This window comes from Ictidomys tridecemlineatus, chromosome 4 (assembly GCF_052094955.1).
Source record: "Ictidomys tridecemlineatus isolate mIctTri1 chromosome 4, mIctTri1.hap1, whole genome shotgun sequence".
Classification (NCBI taxonomy): domain Eukaryota; kingdom Metazoa; phylum Chordata; class Mammalia; order Rodentia; family Sciuridae; genus Ictidomys; species Ictidomys tridecemlineatus.
The window spans coordinates 20,993,784-21,017,990 of NC_135480.1; the positions used below are offsets into that span (position 1 = coordinate 20,993,784).

The 24,207-nt window shown below is 56.4% G+C and overlaps 1 long non-coding RNA gene across 1 annotated transcript; it reads left to right on the forward strand.

The window, feature by feature from the left end:
- The first annotated feature begins 19,721 nt into the window (after positions 1-19,721).
- LOC120889567 (uncharacterized) lies at positions 19,722-23,637 on the forward strand. The gene is made up of 2 exons (XR_005733521.2): positions 19,722-20,082; positions 21,361-23,637. It is a non-coding gene; the product is annotated as an uncharacterized LOC120889567 (long non-coding RNA).
- Positions 23,638-24,207: the final 570 nt, after the last annotated feature.

Sequence of the window (24,207 nt, forward strand, 5' to 3'; positions counted from 1 at the left end):
TGCTCCGCCAAAGACTCAAGTGGGTTCCTCCGAAGCGTGCTCCGTCTCTCTCCCCATCTCCCTTTTCCTCTGGAAGTTGACCTCAGAAGTTTTAGCTGCTCTGGTTTTGCCCAGACTTTGGTATGGTCTGCTCAGCTCAGTGAGACCCCGGCTCTGTGTTGCCCACCCTGCCCCGCGGCCCCTTGCACTATGGAAAATGAGCTCGAACAGACCCAAGGTTGTCTCGTTTGTCTCCCTTCTCTCAGAGACCACAGCCCTGGGCCGCCCATTCTCCAACCTGTGAAAATACCGCTGTTACATTGTTATTGTTTTGTTCTGAATTGCTCGTGGCCGTGGAACAACGTCTACAGCACTTTTAGGCTTCAAGAGCAAACCGAGAGTTCCCTTCTCATGTTTTCTGATTCTATATTTTAAAAAAGATGTACCGATTTAGATTATCTATAATATTCTCTTGATACGATCATCTTCATGTGATTTAACCCACTATATATCTGATTAAATTTATCCACATAGTTGCAACTTTATTTCTTCTTCCACTTCAAACCTTTTTTCTGAGAGTCCTTCTTTTCCCTTCAGAGAACACTTTGCACGAGATCCAGAAACGACAGGCCACCAGTGTTTACATACCTGTAGAGATCTTGTTCCTTCAAGATGCTCCTCTGGGCATGGGAATCTGGGTGACATTTGTTTCTTAGCCCATGGAAGATCCATTCCATTTTCTTCTGGTTTCTGTGTCTACTGATGGGAATCAGCGATCATTCCAGAGATTCTCCTTTTAACAGATCATTATTTCCTCTTTGGCTGTTGTAGTTGTAAGATGATACTTTTTATATATTACAATAATATAATCACTTTTATTTAATCTGCTGGGATTCACTGGACTTTTGAATTTGTGGGTTGATATTCTTTACCAGTTCTATAGTTCTCGGCTATTAAGTTTTTAAAATATTGTCTTTTACTCCTGGAATTATAGTCCCACATATATTACAGCTCCTTCATCCTTTTCTTCTTCTTTTTTTAAAATTTTCTTTTAATTTTCCTATATCTTTTCTTTTTTACTCAAATCCAGAAAATTTTTTTCTTATCTTCCAGTTTACCGATTCCTTCTTTATCTGTGTCTAATCTGCCGATAAGTTTGCTCATCCAGTATTTAATTGTGGATGTTTTCCATTTCTAGAAGTTCTTTTTTTCCCCCCTTTTCATGCCCACTTAGAGATTCTTTACTATTTCTTTTCCCTTGCCATATTTTCAAACTTATTTTTTACTTCTTTAAAAGCACCATGCATGATTATTTTACAATTTACTTGGTAAGTCTGGTACCCAAAGCCCTCGCATCTCTGTGCTGTGAGCTGTTTCTGCTGCTTCTCAGTCATCATGCCTTGTTTCCTGGGTTGGGTCGGTTTGTACCTTGGAAACCCATTTTCCTTGGATTTCTACTGAGAGAAATTTATGAGAGCTAGGATTGCTGAAAGTTCTTCCAAAGAATGAATGAACACACACACACACACACACACACACACACACACATCTTCCTCCCTGCCTCCCTCTATTCTTCTCTCTCTCTCTCTCCCTCCCTTTCTCTCCCTCCCTGCCTCCCTCCCTCTTTCTTCTGCCAGGCCACTGGGACACCATCTGGTGACAACCACTCTACGTTACATTCTTGCAAACTTGTGTAAGGGGCGGCAGATTGTTGCAAATTCTGAGTCGTCCCTTTTCCTGTTTTCCACTTGGTGCTTCTTACTTTTACGACAATCGATTTTTCTTGCAGTCCCCACGAAGGAGGGGGGTTTCAGTATCTTGCCTTTGTCCTAAACCTGGGAGTGAAACCTTGGGAGTCTCCACCATTTGGTGGGAGAACCTCCTATTGGACTGTCCACCTTGGGAAGAACCTGGGCTTGGCTGACTCCCCTTTGCCTCTTGACACGAGCAAACCCCAGCTCTGTCTTGGGGGTTCAGTTATGGCCTCTGACAACACTGGGGGCTTTCCCCTTCCTTTGCCTCGGATCTTGCTGTGAGCGCGGTTTCCTTGCTTGACCCCTCACCAGACGTTGAAGAACTTGCTTTTTAATCGTTTTCTCCTGACTTTTTAGTTGTTTTCAACAGAAGGGTCAGTCCATGATGAGGTCACTGTGTATTACCAGAAACAGGACAGAGGTCCCACTCGGTGTCCTTCCTCGTTACCTGTCGGTAGTCCGCGAGCCAACACACCCGCCCTCAGCTCTGGATGCATGAAATGGCGGTCACCCCGGGAACACCAGGGGACCAGGCGCTTGGACGGATGAGTGGCCACTTTTGAAAAACTGAAATGACCTATGCCAGGGTCCAGCTCATGTCAACTCCTGTCTTGACCTGAGGTGGCCTCGGGGCACAATGAGAAGTCTGTCCCTTGGTGACTCTTGCCCTATGAAGAAAGCCACTCTTGTCATCCGTGAGTCTTTGGGGGTGGACGGTTTTCAAGGCGGAGTCTTGAGTCTTCAAAGCGGCCCTCTCCTGCTTTTTCCTGGTTCTCCTGGGGCTGCTGGCTGCCAGTCTCTCCTCACAGTGATGCCATTGTCCTCAGTCCCCTCGATGCTGGGAGCCAAGGCTCTGCAACTCCAAGTGCAGCCCGAGGAGCCGCAGCGTCTGCCCCACCTGGGAGCTTGGGACTGCGGAACGTGGGCTCCAGTTTTTAAAACTGAAATTTATGTCTTAACAGATGAATAAAACGTGAGCACTATACATATTGAGGGGGACCCCCGTGACATTTTGATACCTGTGGACCTTCTGTGATGTTGAACCAGGTTCAACACAGCCATCTCCTCAACCACTGGTCATTTCTCTCTGGGGAAAACATTTGAAATCCTTTCTTCTGGCTTCTTGAAATGGACGGTGGGTGATGGTCACCTGCAGTCACCACAGCTCACCGACCCTCTTCTTCCTGGTCCTGTTACTCGGGACTCAGGATCAGCTGTGGCGTGGGTGGTCAGATCCCCAGCTTATTCACACGCACGTGAGCTTGGGAAGCACTGCTCTGGCTGCGCGCAGTGAGCAGCCGCGGTGGGTGGAGGTGAAGGCGTTAGAGGTGGAGGTGAAGGCGTTACGGGTGGAGGTGAAGGCGTTACGGGTGGAAGGGAAGGCGTTACGGGTGGAAGGAGGCATTTCTTCTCTAGCCTTCATGTGGCCATCAGGACGCCCTCTGGTTTTGATTTGCCTGGGATCTTCTATTTTAGCACTGAAAGTATTACGTTCCTGGACGCGGCTCAGTTCCAGGCCAGTGGAGATGGTCGGTCACCTTACCAGACGGGCCCCGAGGGTGCCCTGAGGTCCCAGAGGGCTTGGATGATGACATGCCTCATCTGGCACCCTCTCTGTCCAGCACGGCTAAGGAAGTGTCTTGCCCCCGGGACACCCGCCTTGGCTGTGGTTTTAACAAAACGCTTAAGCCTGGGTCCTTGGAAAGAATACGGGTTTGTTTGGTTATGAAGACTGGGAAGATCAAGGCCGGGTGGCCCCCTCCCGTGAAGTCCTGCTGGGCTGGTGGGGACTCTCTGCAGAGACCCAGGGCAGCTCATGGATAAAGACAGGACCCGGATTCACTCTGGAATGACCACTAGGTCATGGAATGCGCCAATCCATTCACGGGGACAGAGTCCTTGCGACCCAGTCCCCTTTTCCAAGGTTCACCTGGCCCCACCTCTTAATACCTCACGTAGGGACTAAATTTCAACCTGAGTTTTGGTGACATTCAAGCCACAGTCACACTTGTGTCAGCAATTGGCTTCCTGGTGCCATGTTCCCCATCACGGGACCCTGGTCAAACACGGAGTTCATCAGGCAGAAAGGGGTGTCACAAACGGATGACAGGGAAAGGCGTGGGGTCCCCAGGTGGGGAAGCCCTAGGACACGGCGATTCCCAGTCTTCACGCAATCTGGCACCTGACGTCCATTTGCAGGGGACGTGCCCTTTTAGGGGCACCGTGTTGGTGGCGGGGAGAGGGCTCCAACAGTCCATCGCCCTCTGAAATTAAAACTTCATCATCACTTTGAAACACTTGATGTCACACGCTTGATTGCACTCACAGTCCCCGCACATTGTCACCAGAAATGTGGACATGAGATTTGCCCAAGAGGGAAAAGGCCGGGCTGGCAGAGTCTTCTAATAGAATCTCAAGGGTCATACGTTTTGAACGATTATAAAACGGTCTTAACCTTTTTTTATCATGTACTTGTGCGAACAAAAACTTCCTCTCGATAGTGACTTCCAAGAATTTGAAGAGATCACCATTAAAAAGTCCCGACCGAGAATCGACCAGTTCACTCAGAAAGCCCGATATTTAAAAAAAAAAAAAAGAAAAAAGAAAAATTCTGTGTTCATGGAAGAAAGCTCACGTCTCTCATTAAAATGTTTTGAAAAGATTTTATTGGGGTGTTTTATACATACTCAGTATTTCACATTCCCGCTATTCTTTTGCACTTATTTTTCTAATCAAAATGATGCAAAGGAAACGTGGTGCGGTCTCTTTGTCCTGTCTCCCATGGGTGCTGCGGACGCCCCTCCGGCTGACTGCGGCACGTTTTGCACCTTGGATGGTTTTTTTTGCTGTGAGCCAAGGCAGGAAGTCCCTGGGAAGCCCGGCTCTGTCCTCCTGGGCGCCCCACTTCTCTGAGCCAATCGGAACCCCTCTTTGCACTGGGGGAGAGAACTGGAGCACCACGCCCTGCGTGGATCTCCCGCCCCACCCCCTGCTCTCCTGGCTCTGAAAATCTCGGCAGCCTCCAGCGGTTGCTATGGCAACCCTAGCGCAGGGAGGAGCGGGGATGGGCTAGGGATGGGCTTCAAGGCCCGGCTGCCTCTTCTTTCTGGGGCAAAATTAAGCGGAGAGGGGAGGTGGATGGGGTCTCTCAGCGCTGATCCAGCCTCCCTGGGACGCTGCCTGGAGATACGCCCTGGCCCGGGGGCCCCGAGTGCCTGGGTCCCACATTTTCCCAGAAAGCCTCAGGGTCTCTCCAAGAGGATGATTCATCATAAAAGGCCATGCGCTGACCACGGCTGGTTTCAACTGGCCTTTACCTTAGTGTCCCAGGGACCTATCTTGCCCCATGCTGGCAGCCTGAGCTCCAGGGTTCACAGGACCCGGGTTGGTGGCATGGACCCTGTGCCCAGGCTCTGGGTTCAGGTCTTGCCTCGGCCACTCATCACCTGTGGGATCCTGGGCAAGTCATTTGGCCACACTGAGGCCTCGTGTGGCACAGATTTGACGGGATTGTGAAACCCAGTTCGCACAGTCACAATCTGGGGCCGATACTCAGCCAGGCTTCCGGCCCAGCACCTTCCTGTTAATTGAGTCCCCGTGTGCTCAGTTAACGAGAAGGCTCCTACTGTCTCCCCTCATCTTAAGTTGTTTCTTTTCTTTTTTCAAAAATTTCACAGCCAAATCCCATCTGGGGTCCAGGTGGCTGTGAATCCCTTTAGCTCTTTACATAAACCTGATTCTCGAGGAGAAAAAGCCCCCAAGTAGGAAAAAATAAAAACACAACAACAACCACAACAAAGCAACTTTGAGCACGTAGATCAATAACTTGGAGTATTAAGAGAGTAACTGATAAATGAAACCACTAGGCATTACCTAAGGGAGTCTATTACAGAAAATAGCACCGAAGCCCGATCTCCAGAGCCACCTTTTAAAGTCGTCTCTGCAGGTCAGAGGCGTCTGAGGATCGGGTCTCTGGCTACTCTTATCTCGAGCCGTGGCTGGAGGGGAATTTGAAGTTAGCGCTATCTTGGTAGCCGACTGGTAATTAATAACCAGTCGATGACCAATCGCACTGATATTTCAGTTTTTGCTGGGGGCGAGCTGGGTTCTCTGGAAAGCAGGCTCTGAGATGCGTTGGCTGTGCAGGATGTTCATCAGGGAGTGTCCATGGGACAGGGGGAAGGCGGCTGGGCTGCACGGGGGTCTGCAGCCAGCCCTGTCTCACCAGTTTGTGCTGTGACCGGGCCAAGATGGCTGGGCCTCTGGCCCGCCCACCTCTTGGGTCGGTCCTTGGAGGCAGGCCACTCTGGGCTGGGTGTGACCTCTGGTGGTGGCTCTCTGCGGCTGATGGGGTCCTCCCTGCAGCAGGAGCACAAAGTCCTTTCTCACAGGACGGCACATTTGGATGTCCATCACGAAAGGTAAGCCGAGGCTGGGATGGCCCGGGAGCCTTGCTTGGTCACTCTGGGCGTGACAGTGCTGCTCGGCGTGTTCACAGAACCCCTGAGTTTAGAGCTGACACTTATTTCATTGATTTGCAAAGCCAAGTTGAGCTGAGTCCCTCAGCGAGTCACTGACGGTCTCTGAGCCAGCGGGTGGCCCTTCTTCAGCTCCCGGCTCAGGGTCGCATCCTCCAAGACTCCTGGAGTCCACAGGCTGCACCGGAAGCTCCTGCAGGTACCCGGGCTCGCCCTCCATCTGCTGCCTGTGCCATGTCCGAGGCCTGGTCACTCTCCGCGGTCCCCACTGGACTGTGGGTTTTTCTAGTGCTACAACAATGAGTGGTCTTCTGTGGGCTGCCACGTGCTGGGCTTGGCGCGAGAGCCCAGTGGTGGACACTTGTTGGATGCACTCAAAGTGCATTGAGCCTGTATTTTGTGCCAGGGACCGTGGGGGGGGGGGGCTTTATGTGCATTTGCTCATTTAAGCCCGTAACAGAGCCCTGGTCACGGGGACACGTAGGAACAGGTGAAGGAGCAGGCCGACTTGAGGCCCTGGAAGCGTGCCCCCGGGAGGCCAGGCCGGTCAGGGAAGAGAAACCTGAGGGTCTCCCTCTCCCTCGGCCTCTCAGGTCCAAGCCTCCAGCATTCTCGGGTTGTCTCAGGAAACAGAGCTGCGTGGAGCCCCTTCTCAGATCCTGACCTTCACATCCTGGTTCCTGCAGAGACGCCGACGAGCTGCTCTCTTCCTTCCTCGGGCCACTCCGGGCCCCTTCTCTGCGCCTGACGTGCCCGAGAGACTTCCTTTCATTTTTATGGTTTCACAAAACTTCCACGATGTCATGTGCATGTGCTCTGGTTTATGTGAATAGTGTCGTGCTAAAGACCCGATTCTATTTTTCCTCCCAGCGTGCGGCCTCACACATCCGTCCGGGTCACTGGACGGGTCCCGGGGCCGTGTCTGCCGTCTCCACCCCTCGCAGTGAGCACCTGGGTGGCTTCTCCGCCTCCCCTTCCCCGCTCTCCCTCCAACCCACCCCGAAGGGGCGCGTCATTCCTTATCTGTCTGCACGAGGGTTTCTCTTGGATCTGTATCCAGAGGGGAGTTCCGGATAGTGGCGCCCACGCCTGCTTAATTTGACTAAACAGGGACACTTTCCACTCTGAAAGGGCCCTGGACTCTCCAAGCCCTGGGGCTCACTGCACTAGGAAACCCCCAATCTTATTTTATTTATTGATTGATTTTCTTTGTGTCATTAGTTCTCCCCCTGACCCCAATTTTATGGTGCTAGGACATGATTAGAAAAATAAATTCAAAGCACTTTGCCGCAGAGGATGGACCAAGAACACTGGTCTGCAGCTTTCGGACGACCAGGACCTCATCTTGACATTCCCTCTCTCCAGGGAAGCTCAGGGCTCACCCTGCTAAGCCTGGGCAGAGGTGGGCTCCTCCTCAGGTGGCCCAGTGTCAGAGCCCCACGTGGACTGGGTGTGCTCTGTGTGTCATGAGGAAGTACGCGGGCACAGAGCTGGCCTGACGTCTTCCATCTCCCAGTATCTCAGGACTGTCACTTGGTCCCAGCAGATGAGACTTACCTGACAGAAGGTGTGTCCCTCCTATGCTGCCCTGGCAGCCCCTCCCTGAAAGCCAGGGCAGGGCCAGGAGAGGACAGTCTCAGTCAGTGTGGGCTGCTGTAACAAAATACCCACCAACGGGATGGCTCATAAACCACAGGAATCTATTTCCCACGGTTCCTGAGGCTGGAAGCCCAACATCAGGGTGGCGAGGGCTGACTTCCAAGTTGCAGACTGTCCCCCTTCTTGTGTCCTGGTGTGACAAAAGAGGGTAAGAGTGCTTTCCGGGGTCCCTTTTATGAGAACACTAATCCCATGCATGAGGGACCCACTTTCATGACTGTAAGGCCCCATGTCCAGATATTGTCCCCTGGGGGTTAGATTGCAACTTGTGCATCTTGTGGGGACCCAGACGCTGAGTCTGTAACAGGGACCCTCGGCTCCCCCAGTGTTGGGCACCAGTGTTGCTCAGACCTCTGTGATTAAGAATCTGAGGTCACACAATGGTTTGGACACTCTCCAAACCATTGTGTGACCTCAGACAAAAGCCACAGGTGTCCAGGGAGTCTTCAACCCAGGACTTTGAAAGAGGAAAGTGCATTCACTTCAAGTCTTCCTGTTGCCAGTTGGAGCATCCGGGCGGGACTCCGGCCGGTGCAGCCTATTTCCTAGATCTGTAGGGGGGCACCCCGGGGTGGTGCCCGCGCCAGCATCCACTTCCCAAGGCCAGGAGCACCATCCGCGTGCGGCAGGAAGGGCTGGGAGGCTCTGAGGCCAAACAGCCCTGGGTAGCAGCTGGGCCCTGCTGCTTCCTGGCCCTGGCCCTGGCTCGGCAAGCCTCAGTTTCCTCATCTGCAGGATGCGGACGGTATCACCCAGCTCATAAGGTGCTCTGAAGGTCGTAAGCCAATGGTTGTAGAGCCCTGTGGCCAGGGCCTGGCCGCGCACAGAATTCAATAGATGGGAATTTCAAAAGCAGCTCAGGGGGATTCTGGGATGCAGGAGAGGTTAAAGAAACAACAACCCAGCAATCAATCAATACTCACTTGGGCCCACCATGGGCAGGCACCCGGCCAAGCGCCCCGTGCTCGGGGCTGAGTCCGGCTTGCTTTGACGGAGGCTGCTTGAGGGACTCGGGGACCCAGTGAGGAGGTGGGGAGAGAAGTCGGGCCTGGAGCTGTCAGGTTCCCCAGGCTCCTGCACCCCAGGGGACCCAGGTGCTTCTTTGCCAAGCACTGGCTGAGCTGCAGTGTCAACCCACCGTGGCTCGCTTCAGCAGAAGAAAGGATTTGTCCGACTCTCTGGGGGCAGGAGACTCACACAGGAGGCAGGGCTTCAGGGACAAATGACGCAGTCACTCCCCAGAGTCAGCTTGACAGGGAGATTCTTGCGGCCCCCCCAGCTGCCATCAAGCTGGAAGCCAGCAGCAAACTTGCTGCATGTGGCTTCTACACTGACATTGACCTTGTCACTCTTTTTTTTTTTTTTGGTACCAGGGACTGAACTCAGGGGCGCTCCACCACCGAGCCCCATCCCCAGCCCTTTTTTGTATGTATTTAGAGACAGGGTCTCACTGAGCTGCTTAGAGCCTGTTGAGGCTGGCTTTCGTGATTCTCCTGCCTCAGCCTCCAGAGTGGCTGGGATCACAGGCATGTGCCACCGCACCTGGTGACCTTGTAACTCATAATCATGGCCACACCCTGCAAACAGATGCCTGCGTCTGCTCCCTCGTGGGGTCCGGGTCTGCAGGGGAGCCTCTCAGGCAGGTTGGGGTGGCACAGCCGGGTCACATGCCTGCGTCTAGCTGCAAGGGAGCCTGGGAGTTGACCCTTGAACTCTCTTTGGGGGAGGGGGTGGGCAGAGCTCCTCGTGAGGGATGAGCAGCAGTGGACCTGGCAGATGTCCCCAGGCTCCTGCTCAAAGCACCATGTGGGGGACAGGGGGACATGCAAGGGGGTCAGGCTCAGCTCTTAAAGGTGCCCCCACCAGTGGGTTACACAGATATGTCATAAGTGACTCTGCAGGTGAACACAGGGGCTCGCAGGGACACGGGCCACGCACCGTCCCCTGCACATGCGAATCCAGTTGCTGTGGCTGCTGGCACCTGAGGTCAGGCACCGTGAGACCTTCTTTCCAGGAGTGACAGGTGACAGTGGGAAGGTTAAGGCCAGAGTTCCTGGAATCAAGTGCCAGACCTTCCACCGATTTTGTATTCCCTGGCTTCTCCGAGCCTCTGGTCTTCCTGTGTACAAAGGGGACAGTGCCACCTGCCACACGATGTTCACGATGAAGCATGGAAACTGCCCGCTACACGGATGTCCAGGAGGAGGAGGTCACTTCACAGTGATTGGCAGGAGCTTGGTGACAGAGCTTTTGAGAGGTGGGGGAGGGCTGGGCTCTTCCCGGGAGGCTGCTGGAAGTGCTCCTGTTCTTGCTGACAGTGGCATCCTGGGGACTCACAGGACGAGCTCATTTGTCAGGTTCCAATCACGATCGTCATTAAATAAAACATGGAGACAGCCCGCCCCGAGGCGACGCCCCTGCCCCAACAGCAGTTCGCTGTCCCAGGCCCCCATGCAAAGCTTGGCGGAGGGCTGGCCTGGGGCTCGGGACCCCAGGTGGAAGGGGAGCCCCATCCTGCAGCTGGGGACACCCTGCTCTGGCTCCCTCGGTGGGAACAGGAGGGCAGGGTGTGGCCCCGTCCAGAGGGGCCAGTCCTTGGTGGGTCCCGGGCAGGAAGGCCTTCTGGGGCGTGGAGCCGAGCGGGAGGCAGGGTTGGAGCACGCAGAGGCCACGCGGGGCCCTTGCTCTCTGGTCTCCGGGCTTCCTATGAGGTGCCAGTCTGCGGTCCTGCCCCCTCTCAGCTCACCTAATGTGACAGGAGGCCGGGGGGCAACCTGGGTGTCCCCTAGAGGGGTCTGGGGAACTGAGTCAAGCCCTCTGGCCCTCCCCCCAGCTCCCCCCTGCACACCGGGCTGCTCCTCGAGTTGACCCGGAGGTGTGTCCCAGAGTCCCCTCCTGGGGAGACAGCAGTCCAGAGGGGGCAGTTTGGCGTAGGAGGAAGGGGAAAGGACTTGGAATCAAGTGGACTTGCTCTTGACCTCTGGATCCTTGTCGTCCCTTTGGAATGGTTGGGGGGAGCGAGGGGTGGTCCCGTCTGGAGGATGGGCGTCTTAACCTTATCTCGTGGGGTTTCTGAAGACAGAATGTGGTGGGTCAGACCTGGCCGGCTTCCGGCATCAGGGTGGCCCCGTGCCTCTGGCCAGCAGACCCTCCTGTCGCCTGGGTCCGCCTGTGTGTCCACCTGTCCGGGTCTCTCCCTCAATCCCAGACACAGAGTCACCAAAGAGTTTTCTGAGCCAATCCACAGGTGGGAAGCCTTGGCTCATGATGCCAAATTTCAAACGTTCTGGAAGAAATAAAACATGGGACTGCGGAACCCCACGAAGGGTACAGGTGATGCGTGGCAGGTGCTGTGGAGGGAGGAGCGTGCGCAGGAGGAAGGAAAGAAAAGAAATTTGGAACACTCAATCTCGAAAAATTGAATGAGGATTTAAAAGAGAATAGCATCTAAGGACTTAAAATGGCAGGTTCAAGGACAAAAGACACAGTGGGCCTGGGGATTTCTCTTTTATAAGTAAAACAGCAGCAGCAACGACAGATGCCTTCAAGCTGGATTAAACCAAAAGGGCTTTCTCAAAGTCTAGGGGTAAGCTTGTTTCAGGAATGGTTTGATTCAGGAGCTCAAATGATGTCAGAGGACGAAATCCCAGGAGTCCGTGCTGCCTCCATTCTCACATGGCAGCCCTTATGATAGCCAGGCAGGTGGCGGTCATAGTGTCAGACTTACGTGCTCCAAGTTCAAGGCCAGTGAGAGCAGTCCTGGAACACGTCTCATTGGCTGAACCGAGTCATGTGACTGTTCTTGAGCTAATGGCTGAGGTCAGGGAGTACAATTCTTTGATGGATCAGGTTAGTATTACAGGCCCACCAGTGGGGTTGGGGACAGGCAAGGCCAGCACCTGCCCTTTCCTTGACTGACAGTGGGGGAGGGGTGGCTGTCCAGGAAGAAAATCAAGCGCCATTACTACAAATCAGACGACAAAATATTTACAAAGTGATTAAAAAAGAAAAAAAAGAGGCCACGTCCACTTTGGTGGATGTGCGCAGTCAGTGCCAGGAGACCACAAGGCCAAATGAGCCCAGCCATCCTAAAACATCAGGATATAGAAAGGGATTTCAGTGCACTGTACAGCCGAAAAGAAAATCAGAAATAAAAGACCTACTGCTTGGGTTAAAATGGTTTATTTAAAAAAAAAAAAATCCCCAACTGGTGACTTAAAGAATTTCTATTCACTTACAAGTGCAGTACTCGTTGTTTCTAGTTTTCTTCTAGTTACATCATGGTCGCTGTCGCTGAAGAGAGTCTGCCCTCTTGCTATTTGGGATAAAATGATTTTGAGGAGGCTTTGACTGGGGGCTCAGTGTATGATCAGTTTTTGGGCCCTGCACAGACACTGGGCAAAGGCCGGTCTCTGTGGGACGGGAGCCCCATATCGACCCCCCCAGCTCTCAGTGAGGGAGGGAGCCGCTCTCTTCGTGGAGAGAGAGGGGTATGTAAAGTCTTCCACTATAACTGAGTTTCTGTCCATTTCTCTTCACCCTTCGAGGAGTTTATGCTGAACATATCTCCCTACCGTGGTCTCCGGGACATTAAGGTTCACGGGGCAGACGATGGGTTCACTGTGACCACGGTTTTCATCAGCACCCAGTGACACCCCTGCCCCAGCCAGGCCGTCGCCTCGAGTTCCGCGTGCCCCTCCTGGGCCCGGCTCTTGCTTCTGGCTCCCTTTTGGTCCCTGTTCTTGTGCTGACATTATCCTCTAGGTCCCACAGAGCGTGGGGTGGCCTGCACCCTCTCAGTGGTGGACAGAACAGGACTCTTCCATTTTCCTCCTGTCCCTTGTCCTTGGACGCATCAGCAAAGTCCAATCGTGGAATGAGGGTGGGGGGTGGGGGAGGATGGGTGAAAAGTCCCCCGCTGAGTTAGCCAGCAGTTCGTGACAGTGACAAAGGGCTGAGAAGATCAACTTAGAGGAGGGAAGATCGATTTGGGCTCATGGTTTCAGTCCGTGGTCAGCGGGCTCCAAGGCGGAACCATCATGGCGGAAGGGCATGGAGGAAGGGAGCGGAGAGGGAGGGGGAGGGGGAGGGGAGGGGGAGGCAGGGGACCAGGTGAACCCTTCCAGGGCACACCCCAGTGACCTACTTCCTCCATTAGGCCCCGCCTCCTCCCTGTCCCCCCAGCTCCCAGCAGTCCATTTGCATTGTTAATCCATTCAGTGGATTAATCGCTGGGAGGTTGGAGCCCTGATTCTATTATTTCCTAAAAGCCCCCTCTGAACACGGCTGCGTTGGGACCAAGCCTTTCAACACAGGGGACAGGGGGAACATTCCAGATGCAAGCCGTAACCTTGGTCCTCACTTGGTGCTCCAGGAGAGTGCGAGGCCCCAGGGGGAGCAGGGGCCTCAAGGCTGGGAGGTCACCTTGCAGGGAGCCCTCTGGGCCCCAGTCTTGTCTTGGAGAAGCTGCAGGGCGGAAGTGATCCCCAGGACGCCAGAGGCGCGTCCTTCACTCCAGTTCTCAAAGGGCCCTGGGAAGGCAGAATGTGATTCCACTGGAGACCACCCAGTGTCTGCACCCAGGACCTGAAGGTGCCCCTCTCACATCACCACCATCACCAATTTTTGCAAAATCGGGGACGGAGCCCAGCGACACCCTACCAATGAGCTTCATCCCAGCCCTTTTTAAAAGTTTTTCTTTGTGAGACAGGGTCTCACTAAATTGCTGAGGCTGACTTTGAACTGTGATCCTCCTTCTTTAGCCTCCCGAGTCCCTGGGATCACATGCACGCACCATCACACCTGGCCATTATCTCCCAGCACACCCTGGACACCGTGTAAATACTGCACCGTGTAAATACCGCGGTGCGCAGCGTCAGCGCCCAGGTTAGTGCTCGCTGCTGCATGACGAGTCGCCACAGAGCTGGGGGCTGGCTGGCTGGTCGGGTCTGCAAACTCCGTCAGACTTAGGATCGATTTCTTTTGACTCCTATTTTTGGCAAAGCCCGGGGCCCTTTAGGGGGTCCAGCAGGGAAACAGAGACCACGCTGGGCATCTTCGCAGAGGCCATACCATCCGTGCTAACTCATCTCTAGGAACGGGGAGCAAGGGGAAGAGTTTGGGGAGCAGAATCTAGAACCATGGAGTTGGACTCAGTCTAGGGGCACCACCCAAGTGCTGCTAGGTCCCTGAGGGGGACGTGGAGAGTCGGTGCTAGAGCGACAGCCACGGGGGCCAGCAAGCCAGCAAGGCGTGGTGAGTCCTTCTCCCTTTCCTGCCTCTCAGGGTCCTCAGCCGCAGAGCTAACATAGGACCAACCAGCAAAGGGGAAATGTGTGGCTGTGGTTTGAACCAAGCTCCCAGAATTCACCTGTTGGAAGCTCTTGAGGTCCCAGCCTCGAGAACCATAACCCAAAGAGATTTCTGTTTATTACAAATTACCAGTCTCAGGTCTTCTGTCATAGCCACAGAAAACAGACCGAGATAGATGACCAGCCGATCCACAGACAGCCCTAGAACCCCAAAGCAGATTTCCAGAAGTGGCAGGGAGGGGAGGGGGCCCAGAACTGAGGGAGACAGATGGGTAACTGGCACCCCTCTTCCTAGGAGCATTATGTGTTCATCGGGGACTACGGGATCCTTAGGTGGCTCTCTTTTCTGTGTTGCTATCAGTCATTGAGGGTGACTACCTCCGTCCGTTAATACATCGGAGACTATAAAATCAGCCAAGTATTTGGCAGGATCTCCGTGTGAACAAGATGACAAACAGTAGATGGAAAGGTGTCTGAGCCAGGAGCACTTAGATGACACTCTTCCTGTGCAGAGCAGTGCATGGCTCAGTGTCCCCCCCGCCACCCCCCTCGCCACCCCAGGGAGCAGTCTGGTGGCTGGGCTTGTCCTTGACCTTGCGCCATTGAGCATTTTATCAAAGACTCAATGAAGGCAAAGAGTGCGTAGGCGCCAGCTAAAGATATTTGCGGAGCCGGCCTGCGGCTCTCTGTCCACCCCTTGGCCCCGGGTGGAGATGGCTAATGTGTGTTCTGCCCCTGGGCCATCCCAAGGCTGCACGTGCTCTGGCTGTCCACCCACAGACGCGGTGACTGCCAAGGGAAAGAGCTGGACCCGGGGGGAGCAGGGCACGGAGCTCGGTGTCCCCGCCCACGGTACCTGCGGCCCCCACTGCCTTGGAGCTGCGAGCTGGTCCTCAGCGCCTCTTCCCTGTGGCGTGTGAGGGGTGGTTAGTTATTCATCGCCACCCAGCGGAGTCCCCCAAGCTCAGCGGCTTCAAGTAACAAGAATTCATGGTGCTTGTTTCCGAGGGTGTGTGAGGGTCAGGACTCGGGGGTGGCTCGGCTGGGTACTTCTGGCTCAGTGTCTCGGGAGGTGGCCGTCCAGATGTCCACTGGCCGGGCCACCTGAGGAGGGATGGGCTGGGGAGTCACTTCCGAGGGCGCCTGTGCGACTGTGGGTAGAGGGCTTGGGTTCCTGCCGCTGCGGGCCTGTCCAGGGGGCTTCCTTCCCTCCAGGTGAAGGGAAGGGGAGAGGGCAGAGGGAGGAGGAGAGTGGGGGCCGGGGAGGAAGAGGACACGGGCGGGGACCGTGCGTGAGGCTGGAGGTCCACACCAGAGCTTCACACCGCGGGTGGGGCGTGTGCAGGGGACCCCGTTTCCTCTCTGACCCTCACATCTGCTACTTCAAGGCTCCTTCCGAGGCCAGAAGGCCCAGCAGGGAGGACCTCGGCTTAGGAAGAGTGACCTGGGGGTGAGGTGACTCCAGCTGGGAGAGCCTGCGGGAAGGAGCGCCACCCCGGGGCCCCCCATCTCCAGACGCGGGCCTCGTTCTCAGTCCAGGTTGTCCTGCAGACTGTCGGCCATGAGCAAGAGCTGCCCCAGACACGGAGCTGCAAGTCCCAGTGTCTTCCCCTGGCCTCGAGGGACTCGCCTGGGCTTCGAGCCCCCAAGGCTGTCTGGAGGCCTGAGGCTCACCTGAGAAGGTCCCCCACGGGCTGGGTCACAAGGAGAGGGCTGGGGATCAGGTCGTGAAAACCACATGTGAAGAGGGGCTTGGCGGTGTCAGTGTGGCGCCAGCCCTGTCTGTGACAGCGCAGGGGGCGCTGGGCATGGCCTTCGGTAGGAGGGAGGGCCTCCCCCACCCTGGGCTGCTCAACTTGCCTTCCCTTTCCTGTCACCCACAGCAGACCCCATGGCGTCCAGGTTGCTCCCTGGTCACTGCTTCCAGCCGCCCTCCTGCTTATCCGGGGCCTTGGTCACGTCCGTCTTAGTAAGTTCCTGCTGCGGTTTCCATGAGTCCCCAGAGCGTTGGGCAGGGTGGCTGGAGCGTCAGGCTGCCACGCTCAGATCACCTGCCAAGGTGGCTGCTTGGGGAGGGAAGAAGCAGGTGAGGGGGGGAGGGGAGAAGCAGGTGAGGGAGGAGGGGAGAAGCAGGTGAGGGGGGAGGGGAGAAGCAGGTGGGGGGGGAGGGGAGAAGCAGGTGGGGGGGAGGGGAGAAGCAGGTGAGGGAGGAGGGGAGAAGCAGGTGAGGGGGGAGGGGAGAAGCAGGTGAGGGGGGAGGGGAGAAGCAGGTGAGGGAGGAGGGGAGAAGCAGGTGAGGGGGGAGGGGAGAAGCAGGTGAGGGGGAGGGGAGAAGCAGGTGAGGGGGGGAGGGGAGAAGCAGGTGAGGGGGGAGGGGAGAAGCAGGTGAGGGGGGGAGGGGAGAAGCAGGTGAGGGGGGAGGGGAGAAGAAGGTGAGGGGGGAGGGGAGAAGCAGGTGAGGGGGGAGGGGAGAAGCAGTTGAGGGGGGAGGGGAGAAGCAGGTGAGGGGGAGGGGAGAAGCAGGTGAGGGGGGAGGGGAGAAGCAGGTGGGGGGGAGGGGAGAAGCAGGTGAGGGGGGGAGGGGAGAAGCAGGTGGGGGGAGGGGAGAAGCAGGTGAGGGGGAGGGGAGAAGCAGGTGAGGGGGAGGGGAGAAGCAGGTGAGGGGGAGGGGAGAAGCAGGTGGGGGGGAGGGGAGAAGCAGGTGGGGGGGAGGGGAGAAGCAGGTGAGGGGGAGGGGAGAAGCAGGTGAGGGGGAGGGGAGAAGCAGGTGAGGGGGGAGGGGAGAAGCAGGTGAGGGGGGAGGGGAGAAGCAGGTGAGGGGGGAGGGGAGAAGCAGGTGAGGGGGGAGGGGAGAAGCAGGTGAGGGGGAGGGGAGAAGCAGGTGAGGGGGGAGGGGAGAAGCAGGTGAGGGGGAGGGGAGAAGCAGGTGAGGGGGGAGGGGAGAAGCAGGTGAGGTGGGAGGGGAGAAGCAGGTGAGGGGGAGGGGAGAAGCAGGTGGGGGGGAGGGGAGAAGCAGGTGAGGGGGGAGGGGAGAAGCAGGTGAGGGGGGGAGGGGAGAAGCAGGTGAGGGGGGAGGGGAGAAGCAGGTGAGGGGGGAGGGGAGAAGCAGGTGGGGGGGAGGGGAGAAGCAGGTGAGGGGGGAGGGGAGAAGCAGGTGAGGGGGGGAGGGGAGAAGCAGGTGAGGGGGGGAGGGGAGAAGCAGGTGGGGGAGGGGAGAAGCAGGTGAGGGGGGAGGGGAGAAGCAGGTGAGGGGGGAGGGGAGAAGCAGGTGAGGTGGGAGGGCCCGAGGGGCATGAAACGTGGCAGAACCATCATCTGTTTAGGCTCCCGTTGCCCACCATCCGCCCAACCGCTCGCCACCCATGGATTCGTGCCTCACTGGATCATCATCCGTCTTCCACGCATCTGCACCTCCTCCGTTCACTCATCCACCCATCCGTCATCCACTTGCCTGAACGTCTTTCCATCCGTCCGTCCGCTCATCCATCTCCCAGGTAGCCACTCATCCCGCCATCCATTCACTTGTCCCCATGAATTCATCCTCCCTCCCTCCCACTGTCCATCCAGCCAACCATATATCCGTCATCATCTCCCTCCATGGTGGACACTGGGCCGTGCTGGCCAGGTCCCCTGGTGATCCAGAACTCACTGCGCCAGCTGCTGGGAGTGCTGGCGTCCGGGTGGTCTCAGCTCCAGAGAGCTGCCCCACCCGGTCGTGGCGCTGCCCAGGGCAGCCACATCCATCCGCTGATGTCTGTGGGAGTCTCGAGACCTGGTCACTTGGCCACCAGGTCAAATCTGAGGCTGATGTCACTCCAGAGCTCCCGAGGCGTCGGCCAAGGCTGTCGAGGGGCCCGCACCGCAGCTGCGCCTCCTCTCGGCCCACTCCCGCTTCCGTCCCCTCCTTTCTGCAGGTGGGCACCCCGGGGTCCCTCCCTAAGGAGCATCCTGCACGTGACACTCTGCCTCATGATCTGCTTCCTGCAGAACTCGAGACTCGGCCGCCTCTTGGCCATCCTGCAAGTAAACATCTGCCTCCCGCCTGTTGTCATGCAGGAGGGGCCCCACTGGGGACTCAGCCATGCCCCTTCACGGTCCTGCCCTCGAGGACTTCATAGTCCCACGGCTCCAACCAGGAAGACAGGCCAGAGTGGTCACTTCGGACTGAGGGCCTCAGGAAGGCTCCAAGGACCTCCGAGGTTCCACCTGAGGTGGGCCTCAAGGCTGGGGCAGGGGAGATAGAAGGCGGCTCCGTGGCCTGGGGCTGGAAGTGGCTTTTTAAGCCATCTGGGTCCCCGTGCAAAGAATTCAGAGTGGAATGAGAATCATCTGCCCTAAGGGAAGTGGCAGGTGGGACAGCTGGGCACAGCTGGACCTTGGATGACCTCATGAGCCCACTTCCTCTCCTTCCCCGGGCCTTCCTCCACCTGCCTACCCTTGGTCCCCACAGGAAGTGTGGCTTGGTCACCAGCCAAAGTCATAGCCGGGGGGGGGGGGGACTGAGGTCCTCGGCAGAGGGCGGGGAGGCTCTCATGGCTGCGGAGGAGAGGAGGCGCTGGCAGGCTTGGCCAGGGTGACCCACCCGAGGGCCGCTGCCCCCAGTCGCTGTGGGGCTGATAAGAAGCCAGATGGGCCCAGCTGGCTGGTGAGCGTCGTGTGCTAATGAGGCCAAGGTTGCAGCGTGACCCCTGGAAGGGCTGGAAGCCTGACTGCAGAAGGTCTGTTCTCAGATCTGTGCCCCGGGCACAGATGGCCACAAGGTCACCATTGACCTGGGCTGCGTCCACAGCCCCTGCCCCTTCCTTTGACCAAGTCCCGACGCTGATCACAGACTGGGCCAGTGCTTGGCTGCAGAATGAGCCCCAAACACCAATCAATCAATCAATCAGCGTCTGACAGCTCCCGGGGAAGAGCTCTGAGTCCTTCAGTGCTGTTCCAGCGTGGCAGGGGACGCCGCCGTTGCCTTCGGGGCTGTGGCCCCGGGGACGTGACTGCCAGGCTTTGTGAAGTCCCAGGTGGCACAGCTGGGTCTACGGGAGGTGTGGTCAGGGATGATGGCTTCCGCTCTGCGCCAGGAGGGACTTCCCATCTGTCACCCATCCTGCGCGGCACAGGGCTGTTCTCTTAGGTACTTAGGTCCCCAGCAGGGGAAGTGTTCAGCAGGTGGGTCATCAGCCCTCAGTGGGTGCTTGCACGGAGGGGGCCTTCACTGCATGCCCTTCTTGCTGAGTGTCCAGGGCCAGTGACCTGCCGCCTTCTTCTTTTTTGGTACCAGGGATTGAACCCAGGGGTGCTTAACCACGGAGCCCCATCCCCAGCTCCTTTTATGTTTAGTTAGAGACAGGGCCTCACTGAGTTGCTTAGGGCCTCACTGAGTTGCTGCCGAGGCTGGCTTTGAACTCCTGCCTCAGCCTCCGAGCCCTGGAATCACAGGCCTGCCCCCCCGGGCCCAGCTGACCTGCGTCCTGGGGCTAAGGCGATGTGTGCCTGCAGGGCGTGCTCAGGGAGGCTGCGCCCGCGCACTGAGCTTGGGCGTTGCTCAGTATCTCGAAGGCATTTTTATCCATGCTCCAAGGCTCTGGATGCCCATCTTAGCCAATGGCCATGGTGAGGGACTGGACAAGTGCCCTAGCACAGGGGCAGGCTGTGCACTCAGTGGGGCCAGCTTCCCTGCAGCCTCTCTCTGTTCTCAGCCCTGGGCCCCGGCCTTGACTTAGGGACTCTCCATCCACCGAAGAGAACCAGAAAGCCTTCTGCTTCCCTCCCACCCCGGCTCAGGCAGGATTAATGCCATTCTGCAGCCTCAGCGAGAATCTCAGGTTACCATGGCAACCCTGCACAGGGAGGAGCGGGCCGGGCCTGACTTGGGGATGAGAAGTTTCCAAGGTAGCTGTGCCCGAGGTGAGCCGTGCAGCTGGGGACCCGGGAGGGTGCTGCTGGGAGGGAGGGGTACCTGGGGTCGGCCCAGCCTTCCTGAGACCCAGGACGTGTGCTGCAGAGCGGGGGTGGGGCTGGGGTGGGGGATGCTTCCTGTCCTGTGGTCCTCCAGCTGCGGGCCTGACCCTTCGAGGTCTCCCATCAGGAGTGCAGCTGTGACCTTCTTCACCCCAGGTCCCACAGGGATTTTCCTGTGTCTCCCACCGGCTTGACTCAGCAGGTACCTAGTCTCCCCTGTCCAAGACCCTGCAGGGGCGGGACCTGGAGGGGCAGAATGAACCACATTGATGCGGTTCCCTCTGTTATCTGAAGACTCTCCATGGCTCCCTAGTACCCTCAGGACAAGGGCCAAATCCCTGATCGTGGCTTGAGGGTGCTTGATCCTGTTCCCCCACCTTCCAGAACCTTCCTGTGTTGCCCCTCCTCCCGGGCCCCCACCGGGTCCTTGTCCCTTCTGGAGGTTGCCTGCCCCCCCACCCCCACCCTGGCTGTTATCCCCCTGCTCCGCCTCTGCTCACCCAGCTGCCTCCCACTCACTCTCCCTTCCTCAGCCCCGGGGGTGTGTCCCCCCGGATGCTCATGTCAGATTGGGGGCACTGTCCTGTGACCTCAGAATGGCACTCAGGCGAGAACGACCCGTTTCCTTGCTGTCTTATTCCTCCAGGGGGCTTTGCCCCAGCACGTTGTGCAAGGAGTGAATGAATGAGCCGGGCGCGGGGGTGCGCACCTGTAATCCCACAGCTCGGGAGGCTGAGGCAGGAGGATCGCAGGTTCAAAGCCAGCCTCAGCAATTTAGCGAGGTCCTAAGTAACTGAACGAGACCCAGTTTCTAAATTAAATATAATAAGGGCTGGGGATGTGGCTCCGTGGTCAAACACCCCTGGGTTCAATCCTTGGTACAAAATAAAATAAATAAATAAATAAGAATGAATGGAAGAAGAAGGCCCACACCCGCGTTCCCCTCCCGCGGAGAGGAAGAAATGTGGGTAGGGAGCTGGGGTGGGGGCTGGGGCAGAGTCGTCACCCCGTGACAGTTTAGTGCAGCAAGCTTCAGAAAACAAAGCCACAGCCCTCCCGCCCTGCAGCTGGGTCCCCTGCCCCCGAGAGGAGTGGAGCCCCCTGGGAACTGTGCCCTGGGGTCCCCTGGGAACTGTGCCCTGGGGTCCCCTGGGAACTGTGCCCTGGGGTCCCCTGGGAACTCTGCCCTGGGATGAGGCGCAGTGAAGTGGGTCTGCTCCACAGGGGATCGTCCAGCGGTGACAGAGGACCATGGGAAGAGAAAACAGAAGCCCAGAAGATGAAGCCGGGGCACAGTGTGACGATGGATTAGAAGTGGGTTGTTCTGATCCGGGACCTCGTAACGCCGTCTGCTTCTCCATGTGATTTATTATTTACCTCAAAGGGACTTCGAGAGAGAGAGAACGCCTTGGTTCCCATCACTGAGGCCAGTGTCCTTTGGTCCTGCTAGGGAGGGGCCTGTCCCTCCTGTTGGCCTACTGGACACAGGTCTGGGGGTGCTAGTGAGGGACAGTGGCTGGGTGGACTAGGGGGCTTCTCTCCTGAGTTCCGGGCGAGGCTGCCCTGTCCCTGCTGCCCACACTGCAGTGGTCCTCAGGAGGCAGAGCCCCGCCTGCTGGCTCTGGTGGAGCTGGGTCCTTCCTCCCGGGGCTGGACACCCTGGCCTCTGTCCCTCCCTCCCTCCCAGGCCTGGGCACTCTGGCTGCCCCTGTCTCCCAGGACCGCTCCTGACCACCCATCCCAGAGGGCCGCTCGAGGGCCCCTTTGAGCTGTCTGGCCCCTTCCATTCCTGCCTCCAGCCCTGACTGTGAGGTGCTGGGGGAGGCCCGGGGGCCCTGAAACCCCACAGGACACCCCGCCTTCCCTGGGGACTCCAGGATGAGGACCAAACCTGCCCTTCCCCAGGAAGGGCCCCCTTCCTGAGCTTCTCCCCACGGGCTGCAGTACCCCCATTTCCCCAGCCCACCAGGCTGTTCTGACCGTGGAGCCTCGTGTGGAAGGAGAGGCCAGTGAAGGTCTGCCGTGAGGGAGTGGCCACCCAGGGACCACGGCGGCAGGGTGGTGGCAAGGTGTCAGGGGACACAGAACCCACCCTGCACGCCTGAAACCCTCCACCTAGGGGATCTGGGGTGGATTTTCACTTCTTCTCTGTATTCTTCTGTATTTTTCCAAACATCTGAAGTAAACATTCTTTTTAGAGTAGGGGGCGGTTCTAAAAGACCCTCAACCCCTACACCTTGGCCTGCGTCTATTTTGCCCACCTCACAACCACCCTCGGCCAGGTGGGAGGCCTCCGTAGGTGGGATAGCTGAGTACAGAGCCCTCCTCCCTCCTCCGTCCCAGAGCCAAGAAACACACACCGTGGGAGTCAGGCATTGAGTCCAAGCTCCACTGTTCACCTGCTGTGTGACCACAGAGGGGTTACTGTATGTCTCTGAGCCCCAGTTTCCCTGTCGATTACATGTAGTCTACATGCAGTTTGGAGTAGTTTTGGACAAGGAGGAAGATGATCTGAATTCAAGGTGACCGGAGGAGCAAGAAACTTCCTCAATGGGATGAAAACTACATACTCACCCAGGAAAGTAGCACCAAGCCCCCACAGCCATATCCCAGTTCAGTTTCTAAAAACCTGGGCTAAAGGGAAAACATCAACAAAACAAAAACAAACAAACAAACAAAACAAAACCCAAACCAGACAGTAACAACTGAGCAAGATACAAGGGCCACAGACTTCTTGTCTGGAACTATGCAGGTCAGAAGACCATGGAAACCATGGCCCAAGAAGTCTGCATCCACCGAAAACACCCTTCAAAAATTAAGGCAAAAACATTAAAGGCAAAATGAAATTTTTTTCAGACTTAAAAAAGCTGAGAGAGTCTTTGTTCAAAAGAGCTACACGGTAAGAAATGTCATGAAGTCGGCACGCGCCCTCTGGGCACCGTAACAAGGGGCTGGTGACTTGATTATGGACTAGAAGGAACTTCGTCCTCAGGTGCCGAGAACCCGGGTCTGCATGAGGACACCAATTCCTGATGTGTGAACTGGGGGTGAGACGTTCGCTGCTTCTGAGGTCTTTGAAAGGGTCCTCTCCTTGGTTTTCGAGGGGATTGTATCTGGACCTGGATTTGGGGGGCTGAATAAGAGTCTCTCTTCTGTTTTAGATGGGTTAGGCTCTAAGAAATAAAACGCCAAACACCAAACTTCAAAGGCAACTTCAAAAGACGCTTCCGTTGAGCGATCATTTCCTGATAATTAAGAAGATGTCAGAAGAAAGACATTCTGGGTGCAGTGGCAAGACCTCTGGGCTCCAGGGTCGCACAGACCTGCATTGAAATCCCAGTTTGGCTACCGCGTTCCTGTATTCCGTGAGTGTTCCCGAGAGTCTGTATTCCGGCTCCTGTAGGGACTGGAGACACAGAAACAGTGCACATGTCCCTGCCTCCACGGTGCTGATATTCTAGTGGGGAGACAATAAAAGTGAGCAAGCTGCTTGGGTTTGAATGTGTTCCCCAAGTTTGGTGTGTTGGAAACTGGGTATCCCATGCCGCAGTGGTGAGAGGTGGGACCCTTCAGAGTTGACTGGGTCGTGAAGGCTCTGCCCTCATGATTGAATTAATCCACGCATGCATCAGTGGATTAATGAGTGCTCATGGCCGTGGCTCTGTTATAAGAACGAGCTCTCTGTAGCGTGCTTGCTCTGTCTTCCTGTGATTCCTTCAGCTGTTGCGATGCAGCAGTAAAGCCCTAACCAGATGCTCATGCCAGGCTCTTGGACTTCCAGCATCCAGATCCATGAATTAAATAAACCTCTATTCTTTTTTGAAAACAAAAATTTTAGTTGTAGATGGACACAATACCTTTGTTTTATTTTTATGTGATGCTGAGGATCAAACCCAGTGAGCACTCTACCACTGAGCCCCAGCCCCAGTCCCTAAACCTCTATTCTTTATAAATTACCTGATCTCAGGCATTTCGTTCCAGCAACAGAAAGCAGACTCATACATACACTAAGTAAATAATTCCATAGAGTGATAAGTGTTCTGAGAAAATAAAGCGAAGAAATAAATGTGG